Raw genomic sequence first — 9741 nt, 5'->3', positions numbered from 1 at the left:
CTCTCTGTTTCTCGAATAAGTAAATAAAATATTTTTTTAAAAAAAGTCCTTTATCCATTCATCTGCATTATTGGGGTATATCCCCAGAAAATATCCACCACTTGCTTCAACGTGGATGGAACTGGAGGGTATTATGCTGAGTGAAATAAGTCAATCGGAGAAGGACAAACATTATATGGTCTCATTCATTTGGAGAATATAAATAATAGTGAAAGGGAATAGAGGGGAAGGGAGAAGAAATGGGTAGGAAATATCAGAAAGGGAGACAGAACATGAAAGACTCCTAACTCTGGGAAACGAATTAGGGGTGGTGGAAGGGGAGGGGGGTGAGGGGTGGCGGTGAATGGGTGACGGGCACTGAGGGGGGCACTTGACGGGATGAGCACTGGGTGTTATTCTGTATGTTGGCAAATTGAACACCAATAAAAAATAAATTTATTATTTAAAAAAATGTCCTAGAAAACAATTATTTTCCCATTTTAAATGTTGTAGAAAACCTGGCCAACAACACACAAATACAGCATGGCTGAAATGAGACTAAGTCTCAAGTTTAGCTGACTGAAATGTCTACACATGCTCTTAACTACTTACCTATATTATTTTATTGTTATTTCAAGTTACAGAGCTATCTAAAAAATGTTGCAGAGCTATTCATTAATATTGAATACTTTCTACAGTAATTTACATGAATGGAAGTAAATAATAGTATTTCACAAGGTCTGCCATCATTCTGAAGTAATGTTTAAAGGCTGATTTGAAACTTTAGTTTCATTAAATTCAAAATAAGTATCCCAAATATCCAATAACAACTCTATTGGGGAAATTAATGAGCAAGATATTTTTTATTTAAATATCTTCTTCAAAATATCAAAAAGAGGGCAGCCCGGGTAGCTCAGGGGTTTAGCACCACCTTCAGCCCAGGGCCTGGTCCTGGAGACCCAGGATCAAGTCCCACATCGGGCTCCCTGCATGGAGCCTGCTTCTCCCTCTGCCTGTGTCTCTGCCTCTCTCTCCTTCTCTCTGTTTCGCATGAATAAACAAATAAAATCTTAAAAAAAATAAAATAAAAAAGAATACAATTAACTATACGTAATTAGCTGACAGTTTCACAGCAGATACCACATGTGAATAGGAAGATATGCTACTAGCACTTTAAGAGAAGCCTGCTTTTCAGTCTTGACTTTACCTCTTTAAAATATGTCTTGCTTCTTTTGTTAGACTTTATAGCTTCCAGTGGTTTCTCTGGGAATAAAACCTGGAAATTAGCCTTCTGCATTCCCATTCCAAATCAAGACTACTAAAATGTCAAGATTATCAAGATTAAATTTAGAATTTTGGCATTATTAACAATTTGGCCAAAGGCCAAGATATATGAACAAATAAGTTTATGATAATAATAAAGTTTATGATTCATTAGGAAAAAGCTGTGAATAGTATTATATAACATTGAGAAGCTGAAAGTCAAACAATTCTTATACTGAAAGAATTTAGATTAGGGACGAAGAAAAGCTGAGGATGCCAGTAATTATTGTCTGTAGTTTTTGAACCATCTATGTGTTCAAAAAGGTATCCATACAAAAACATATGCCATTTCATATATTTATAGAAATAAAAAGAATGAAACAGATTAGATGGTATAGTTTAATTGATTTACAATTTATTCAACAGTTTGAATAGCTAAATTTTACATTACATTATGCATATATACATCACATGATAAAAGCTTTTAGAGTATCAGAAGAGGTACTAGAAATATCTAGTTATGAAAGAAAATATCTAGTATCTGGTAAATTCTTAACACCAATCTAGGTTCATTTAAAAATTCTAACACATGTACCATTTGGTTCACTTCAAAACTCTCCAGTCACTCATCTCACTTGCGTAATTTAAATAGTTCTACTAAAGAATGAATACACATATTTGGGTTTCAACTGATATATAACTTAAAAGATAATAATAAAATAGAATTGTAGGTTAAGAGGAGATCATTGAGATTAAAGACAGTAATTCCATTTAATATATTTTAATTTCCTAGAAGACTATGTATTTACTTTCACCTTCTATCAAAAGCAAATTTGCTTCCAATAAAAATAACTAAGATTATTCCCCTTGTAGAAATCATCTATGAATCATTAAAATAATGAAGGTGACTTTCTAAGTGAAGGATTCAAAGATTAAGGAATTTTTTTTCAAAGAAATAAGACTGCATTTATATTATAGTGTAGACTATTCTATATTTGGAGATAGTTGAAATGAATTAGGAAATGTATTTTCATTGCTTATTTTTGTTGACAGATCTTAGTACTGAAACAAGGGGCTAACGAATCTCTTTTCCTCAAACGCAGATATATCTTTTTTAAGGTTTAACAACCAGCATGGGCCATTGGCACTTTCATCTTCCTGAGCCTTAGTGATTATAGGCAACTGACTTCCTATTGTATGATATGAAAAAAAAAAAAAAAAGACAAAAAAGCCTTTAACAATAAGTTAGAAGTTAAAAGTTAGTAGTGAAGAGAGTGGGTTTGTCACACCCTCAAAAAAAAAAAAAAAAAGAAAGAAAGAAACAACACCAACATCAACAACCAAATATCTTTATTTTTTTAACCTTTATTGTTTTTTAATAAAGCTTTCTCAGAGTACAAGTATTAACCCATACACTAGTGTTTTTGTATGTGGAAACACACAAAAGAGGCCATATTTACCATAAACTTTATAAGCCTAACAGTTTGCACACGAATCTACATAGCAACTTAGCTACAGCATGTAAAATTTCTATCCTTGATTAAAGGATAAAGCTCTTGCTGCGTGAACATGGATGGATTAAACATACCCCCAATACCCAGCTGAACAGATATTTGAGACTAAGTATCAAATATCAAATATATCAAATATATCTCACCAGACGACTTTTTTTTAGTTTTCAACAGTCACCAGAGAGTATTAAACTTCCTGGAAGTTCACCAGGATCTGGTATACGTTCTGCAAGACACAATCAATAAACATTAAATGCTGCATCCTTCTTAAATCACAGAGTTTAGATTACTATTTATTCCTATTACTTAAAGGTATTTTATTGAGGCCATTTTTGAACTAAGCTTTGGACAGTTGAGGGAATGGTTTTGAGGAAGCAAAAGAGAAAAAAATTACTTCATTTAGGGGCACAGCACAAATAAAGTTCATGATGAAGTACAGGGCATGCACCAAAATCATAGAATAAACCAGATGGGTGCAGAAACAGCCTTGCTGAGGAGACACAGGAAATAAGTTTGGATGCCTTCCAAACTGTTACTCCTCCTCCCTCATGTTTCTTCTTCTCCTTGTTCAGCTCCCATTCAAAGCAGCAACTTGTAATTTTCTTCCACTTTTCTCCTTTATCCCTTATTTTAAAAACTCCTGACAATTCAACCTAATCATTACAGAGTTTGCCTATTGGGTCAAAGTTAAAATTATCATATAAGTTATATTCAAAATAGTGAAATTTGAGAGAGAAAGGGAGTGGTACTGATAATTATGTCATGACATAGGTATGAACCAGGTTGGTCCAGGTAAGAGTACGTATAGATACTCCATTCATCTTGGCTGTCATCAAAACTGGCCCACCAAATTGGCTTCAACCATTTGTCTTCCATGTTCAAACATAAATGACAATAGATATTCCCTGGATCTTGCCATTATCCAAAACAGTCTCACACCCAAAACTTTAATTGCCAATATGATACTTGCATCTCCTATTCATCTGATCTCTCACTCCCATGCCATCTGCTGTCTGAACATCTTAAATCTAGTAATCACTATAACTACTTTCCCTTATTATAATTCCTTCATCAGAGTCATTTTTTTCCCTGTCCAGCAGTAGTTGATCACTCAAAACTTCGACACCTTTTTATCTAACCCCTTTTCCTCTTAGATTTCAGCCTTTAAATTACAGACCCTCTATTTTGGCTTATCTCTATCCCTTGGCCTTTTTTTTTTTTTTAATTTTTTTTTTTAATTTTTATTTTTTTATTTATTTATGATAGTCACAGAGAGAGAGAGGAGAGAGAGAGAGAGGCAGAGACACAGGCAGAGGGAGAAGCAGTCTCCACGCACCGGGAGCCCGATGTGGGATGTGGGATTCGATCCCGGGTCTCCAGGATTGCGCCCTGGGCCAAAGGCAGGCGCCAAACCGCTGCGCCACCCAGGGATCCCTATCCCTTGGCCTTATTGTTGTAACATATTTCTAAATATGTTGGATACATTTTCTGGTAAAGAGCTCTAGATAAATTGACCTCCTTTTCTTTTTATATTATTTTCATTTGCATGTACTCTTATCTCACATATTAGATTTCAAATTCCAAAGCAAGGATATGTTAATGGTGTGTGTGTGTGTGTATGTATGTGCATGTTTGTGTATTTATTTATACATATATGTGTGTGTATATGTATATATAAACTATGTATGTTGGGATGCCTAGTTGGCTCAATGGTTGAGCGTCTGCCTTTGGCTCCGGGCCTGATCCCAGGATCTGGGATCAAGTCCCACAGCGGGCTCCCTGAATGGAGCCTGCTTCTCCCTCTGCCTGTGTCTCTGCCTCTCTCTGTGTGTATCTCATGAGTAAATAAATAAAGTCTTAAAAAAACTATACAAGTATAAAATATTAACGTATGTATATATGTATATTTTTATAAAAGTCATAGTTTAGTCCAATGCACAACAGACATTTAATAAATAGATTTACAGACTACTCTAAATTCATATATTCTTTAAACCAAACACTGGATATGCTGAATAAAAATCAGATGAAGCATACAAAAACACCAAACACTAACATTTACTCGGTATTGACTCTTTTATCAGTCCCTAAGCACAGATTACCTAATCAATCAAATATACATCTCCACTTTTAACCTTCTGAATCCAAATCCAGAACCTCAACTTCTCAAAAGAATCCATTCCATCATTTTTCTTTGCCTGACCCAGCCAGTCTTTGAATTTACTGTTACCATTATAGCCAGGGAACAATAAAGATGATCTAGTGGATGTGTGTGTGTGTGTGTGTGTGTGTGTGTGTGTATGCGGTATGTGTGAAAAGGAGGAAGATGATTGTATTTGCTTGATTTCATTGATCAACATAATTGTTTTACCTATTGAGACTACCACTATGAATAAGAATAGTCATTATGATGCATTATTTTATCTTTAAAACAATTCTTTGAGAGAAGCACTATAATTTATTCTGAAACAGAGTGATTTTTAGGCTTAAATGGGATATAAAACTTTATATGTGTTAAGTGAAAGTAATTCCTTTTTAAACATAAACTTATAATTTTAGAATAATTTTAGATTTAAAGAAAAGTTGCAAGGTTTGTTCCTATATTTCCCACACCCAATTGTCTCTATAATCAACATTTTACCTTTGTATGTACCTGTGTCACGGTTAATGAATCAATAGTGAAACAATATTATTAACCAAAGTTCACATTTATTCAAATTTCTCTGGTTTTTACTTAATGCTCTTTTTTTGTTGTTGGTCCAAGTTCCCATGGATGCATCTCATTTAGTTGTCACATCTACTTAAGCTCCCCTTAGCTATGACAATGTTTCCATTGACAATTTTGAAGAGTATCGATCAGATATTTTGTAAAATATTACACAGTTGGGATCTGTCAGATGTTTTATCATAGATAGACTCGAGTTATAGGTTTTTGGAAAACAACAGAGGTAGAGAGTCATTTTTATCACAGTACTATACCACATGCTGTCAATATGATTTACATTTAATCCATCCAACCACCCTCCTCTCCAATAACCCTCAGTTTGTTCTCTATAATTGTGAGTCTGTTTCCTGTTTGCCTCTCTTTTCTTCCCCCAACGTTCATCTATTTTATTTGTTAAATTCCATGTATGAGTGAAATCCTATAATACCCATTCATTTCCGAAGTTACTTGGTTCAACACCTTTTATCCTCTTCCCCTTCAGTAACCTTATTTTGTACATTTGTACAGATTCCTTTCTAAAAATTTTTATTTATTGGGACGCCTGGGTGACTCAGAGGTGATCCCAGTCCTGGGGACTGAGTCCCACTTTGAGCTCCTTGAGATGAGCCTGTTTCTCCCTCTGCCTGAGTCTCTGCCTCTCTCTGTGTATCTCTCATGAATAAATAAATAAAATCTGTAAATATATATATATACATGTACATATATGTGTGTGTATTTATTTATTTATTTACTTATTTGTTTATTTATTTATTTATTTATTTATTTATTTATGAAAAACTCAGAGAGAGGGAGCACACGCAAGCAGGGGGAGGGAGAGCAACAAAGTCTCTCACTGAGCTCGAGCCATGGGGCTCAATCTCAGGACCCTGAGATCATGACCTGAGCTAAAATCGAGTGGAAACCTTAGCTGACTAAGCTACCTAGATGCCCCTACCTCTTGTTTGTTTGTTTTTTTAAATCTTATACATTTGAGTTTACTCTTTATGGTATGAACTTAAAAAAACAAAAAACAAAAAACACTGGTGTCATGTATTCAGCATTGCAGTTTTGTTAAGAATAGTTTTATTGCTCTAAAATATCCTCTGTGTGCTATTTTTCAACCCATCACACTCCCCGAAGTCCTGGCAAGAATACACAAATCACAAGAGGAATTCAGCTATATACAAAATTATTTCCCAGTGGAAAATTCTTTTTTCCAAAAAGACAGGCTATAAGACAAACTAAAGTATGTATATCTCCACTTATGTTACAAAGTAAAACTAAAGAATCACATTTGATGTCTATGGACATATGCATTTTTAAACTTTGTTTGCAGGTGATTATTTTCATTGATTTAATCAGCATTAGGAGAGGATGCCTTAATTTAATCCTAACCTTAGGAAACAAGTAATTTCATGTTCAAATTAACGTAAATTTCACCCATTATATTGATCATGTTAGTGTTAGTAGCAAATTCAATTGTGTATTATAAAAAGAAGTCATTTTAATTACAGAGGTTAATGTAATGAGTGTTAGCATCCTAGATAAAAACCTTCAATTGTTCAGTTCAACAACGTATGATACTCTATATTGCTTTTGTGTGCATCCATCTATGTAATTTCTATTCCATCTTTACAGAGAATATCAGGTTTTCTGCACATGATCAGGAAAATAACTCCTTAAGAATATTTTGATTTAACAATAAAGCATTTTATTTAACAATATAATTCCTTCCAGTTCAATACATATTGATTAAAAATCTACTATGAACCCAAAATATCAGCAGATCTTGTGTTATCTGGTGATATAAAAGAAGTATAAAATAATCTAAAGGAAAACCAAAAATCTAATTAGGGAAAAGTCATGAACATTATCTACCTATCCATCCATCCATCCATCTATATACATATATTTACATATGGTCTTTCTCTTTTTCAATCCATTTCTTATACATTTACAAATAAAATACTTGAAACCATCACATTATTTTCATTCTGAAAATTCTATGGTGCTCTCATTACCAATAAGTTAAAGTCTATATACAGTAAGCCCATTAAATTTTAAATGTTATCTACAATTACTCTCAGGTGCTAAACTTTTATTTTTACTAAACTGGTCTTCCTGTTGATATCAAACATTGTGGATTCACTTTTTTTTTTTCTTTTTACATCGCACAAAGAAATCCTGACCACACATTCAAATAAGTGCGTTAGACAATAATTTTGGAGGATTTCACTGAAGGTCCATCTACTTAAATCAAGATAGTTACATGTGACTTCATGAGTAATTCAAACAGTGGTTGGAAGTAAAGGATAGATAGAACAGTAGTAATTGACATGTTGCAAACCAACATTTTTATAGAAAATTTTACCTCCTTACTCTCTCATATTTATATTTTAATGAGGATTTCAAAAAGAAACTTTATTTTTCAAAAGTGTTGTGTTTCTTATCAAAAGTTTTGTGAAGTTACAGGGTATTAACAAAATATTTAAAATCTGGAGCTTGGTTGATCTAAAGAAAGGAAAACTGAGCTTTCTTTTATTTTTTTACAATATTCAAATTAATATTCTTTTCCATTAGCAATAACTACTTGTCTTTAAACAAATTCTTAAAATTTTAAATTAATTTTGATATTAAAAAACTAATAAAACTTTTTTCCAAGGCACAGAGTCGATTAGTATTATAAACCTTTCTGAATAGTATAGAGCCTCCCTAGATTCAGGAGGCTTGGCAGTGTGCTACCATACTGATGAATCCAGTCCCTTCATTTTTATTACTTATGGACACAACTGTTAATCCAACTCTGTGAAGCTACTTGAATGAGAGAAACCATGCATAAAATATAATGAAAATTCAAGTACCATCATGAAAGTCTTTGAAACCTTGTTTTACCCACATATCCAATATCTTAGTCTTATTTTAAACACATTGAGTCAGATAGTAACTAATATAATAAAAGTAAGCTTTAATTCTGTCATTTTTGTTGTTCCATTATTAAACGTGCTAAAAATGATGCCATAAAATAGGTAAAGAATATTCCCATTTTTCTTGGGAATTATCTTAATTTTTAAAAATAAGTATTTATAAAATAATCAGTGCTATATACATTTTAACCAGGAGCTGGATTTTCAACCATTGAGATAGCGGAGTAGCTGTATGGGTAAAAAAAAATAATAATAATAACATCTCTACGCACAAGTGCGCTTTATGACTTTAGGTGTACTTCATTCTTCAATTATTTTATTTCCTGAAATTTAGTTACACCATTTAGCTATTCTTGCAATTTAATTTGCTGCCACCAGGTGGAGAAAGTGTGCCAAAGCTAAGCCAGGGGTCTGCAAACGATGGCCTTCAGGATTATTTTTTATAAGTATTATTGTAATGCAACCACTTCCATCTCTTTATGTGTTATCTATGGCTGCTTTTGCATTACAATGACAGAATGGAGCAGCTGTGACATAGACTGTTTGTCTCACAAATCCTAAATATTTATTACTTAACCCTTTAAAAAATGTTTGCCAAACCAAAGTCCAGGTAGTAAATCTTATTATTTAAATTGCAAAATAGCTGCTCTCTGTTTACTTCTACCATATTCAACCATAAATTATTATTCCTTTATTTTTGGTTTATGTTAAAAGAATTCTAGGATACTAGTAAGGATACTATTATACAAGCCCCTGTAATAACAATAAAAATTCTGTATTTTAGAGGTATAACAAATAGTTTATTTCTTGCCCATATAATAGTTTATTGATAGTGTTGCTGTTTGGAAGTAGATTTTTTTTTTCCAAGTGTTAAGCAAGGATTCTTTCCATCCTGTAGTACCAAGGCCACAAGTCTTGGGTCCTTTGCATCCTAACGTACGTAAAAGGAAAAAAAAAAAAAAAAAGGTTGGAGAAGGCCCACCTACTTCTACAAAAACAACAGAGGCCCAGGAGGAATGAAGACATACATTACTGAGCTCACAGTCAACTGGCAAGAAATAATCTGATGGTCCCACCAAAATGCCAGACTGTTAGGAAACGAAGTTCCTGAATGACAGCCACTTCACAGAAATATTTCTACTCTATGAAAAGGACAGCGTGGATCATTGGGAGGCTGCTAGCAGTCTTTGCCACTCTGGATTTCTTGATGTCAGTTTTTGTCATTTGATGTCAACTTATAGATACTGTAGCTTGAGTGAACATTTCTATTTTACATTTTTTTCTACATTCTGCTTTTGTAATGATTACTTTTTAAGTCTAACTAATCTTTATGTCATTTTTTTGGAGGTAGGGAAATATA

At 33.2% G+C, this 9741-nt stretch overlaps 1 long non-coding RNA gene across 1 annotated transcript in view; it reads right to left on the bottom strand.

Moving 5' to 3' along the window:
- Positions 1-2636: 2636 nt before the first annotated feature.
- The window catches only part of LOC119867453, a 44865-nt gene continuing 37760 nt past the window's right edge, over positions 2637-9741 (bottom strand). The window contains exon 3 of the long non-coding RNA XR_005383581.1: positions 2637-2979. This is a non-coding gene — a long non-coding RNA (uncharacterized LOC119867453). The remainder of the gene's footprint in view (positions 2980-9741) is intronic.

The sequence above is a fragment of the Canis lupus genome, chromosome 34 (genome assembly GCF_011100685.1).
Source record: "Canis lupus familiaris isolate Mischka breed German Shepherd chromosome 34, alternate assembly UU_Cfam_GSD_1.0, whole genome shotgun sequence".
Lineage (NCBI taxonomy): Eukaryota > Metazoa > Chordata > Mammalia > Carnivora > Canidae > Canis > Canis lupus.
The sequence above is the reverse complement of the archived record's forward strand: the minus strand, read 5'-3'. Positions and strand labels throughout refer to the sequence as shown.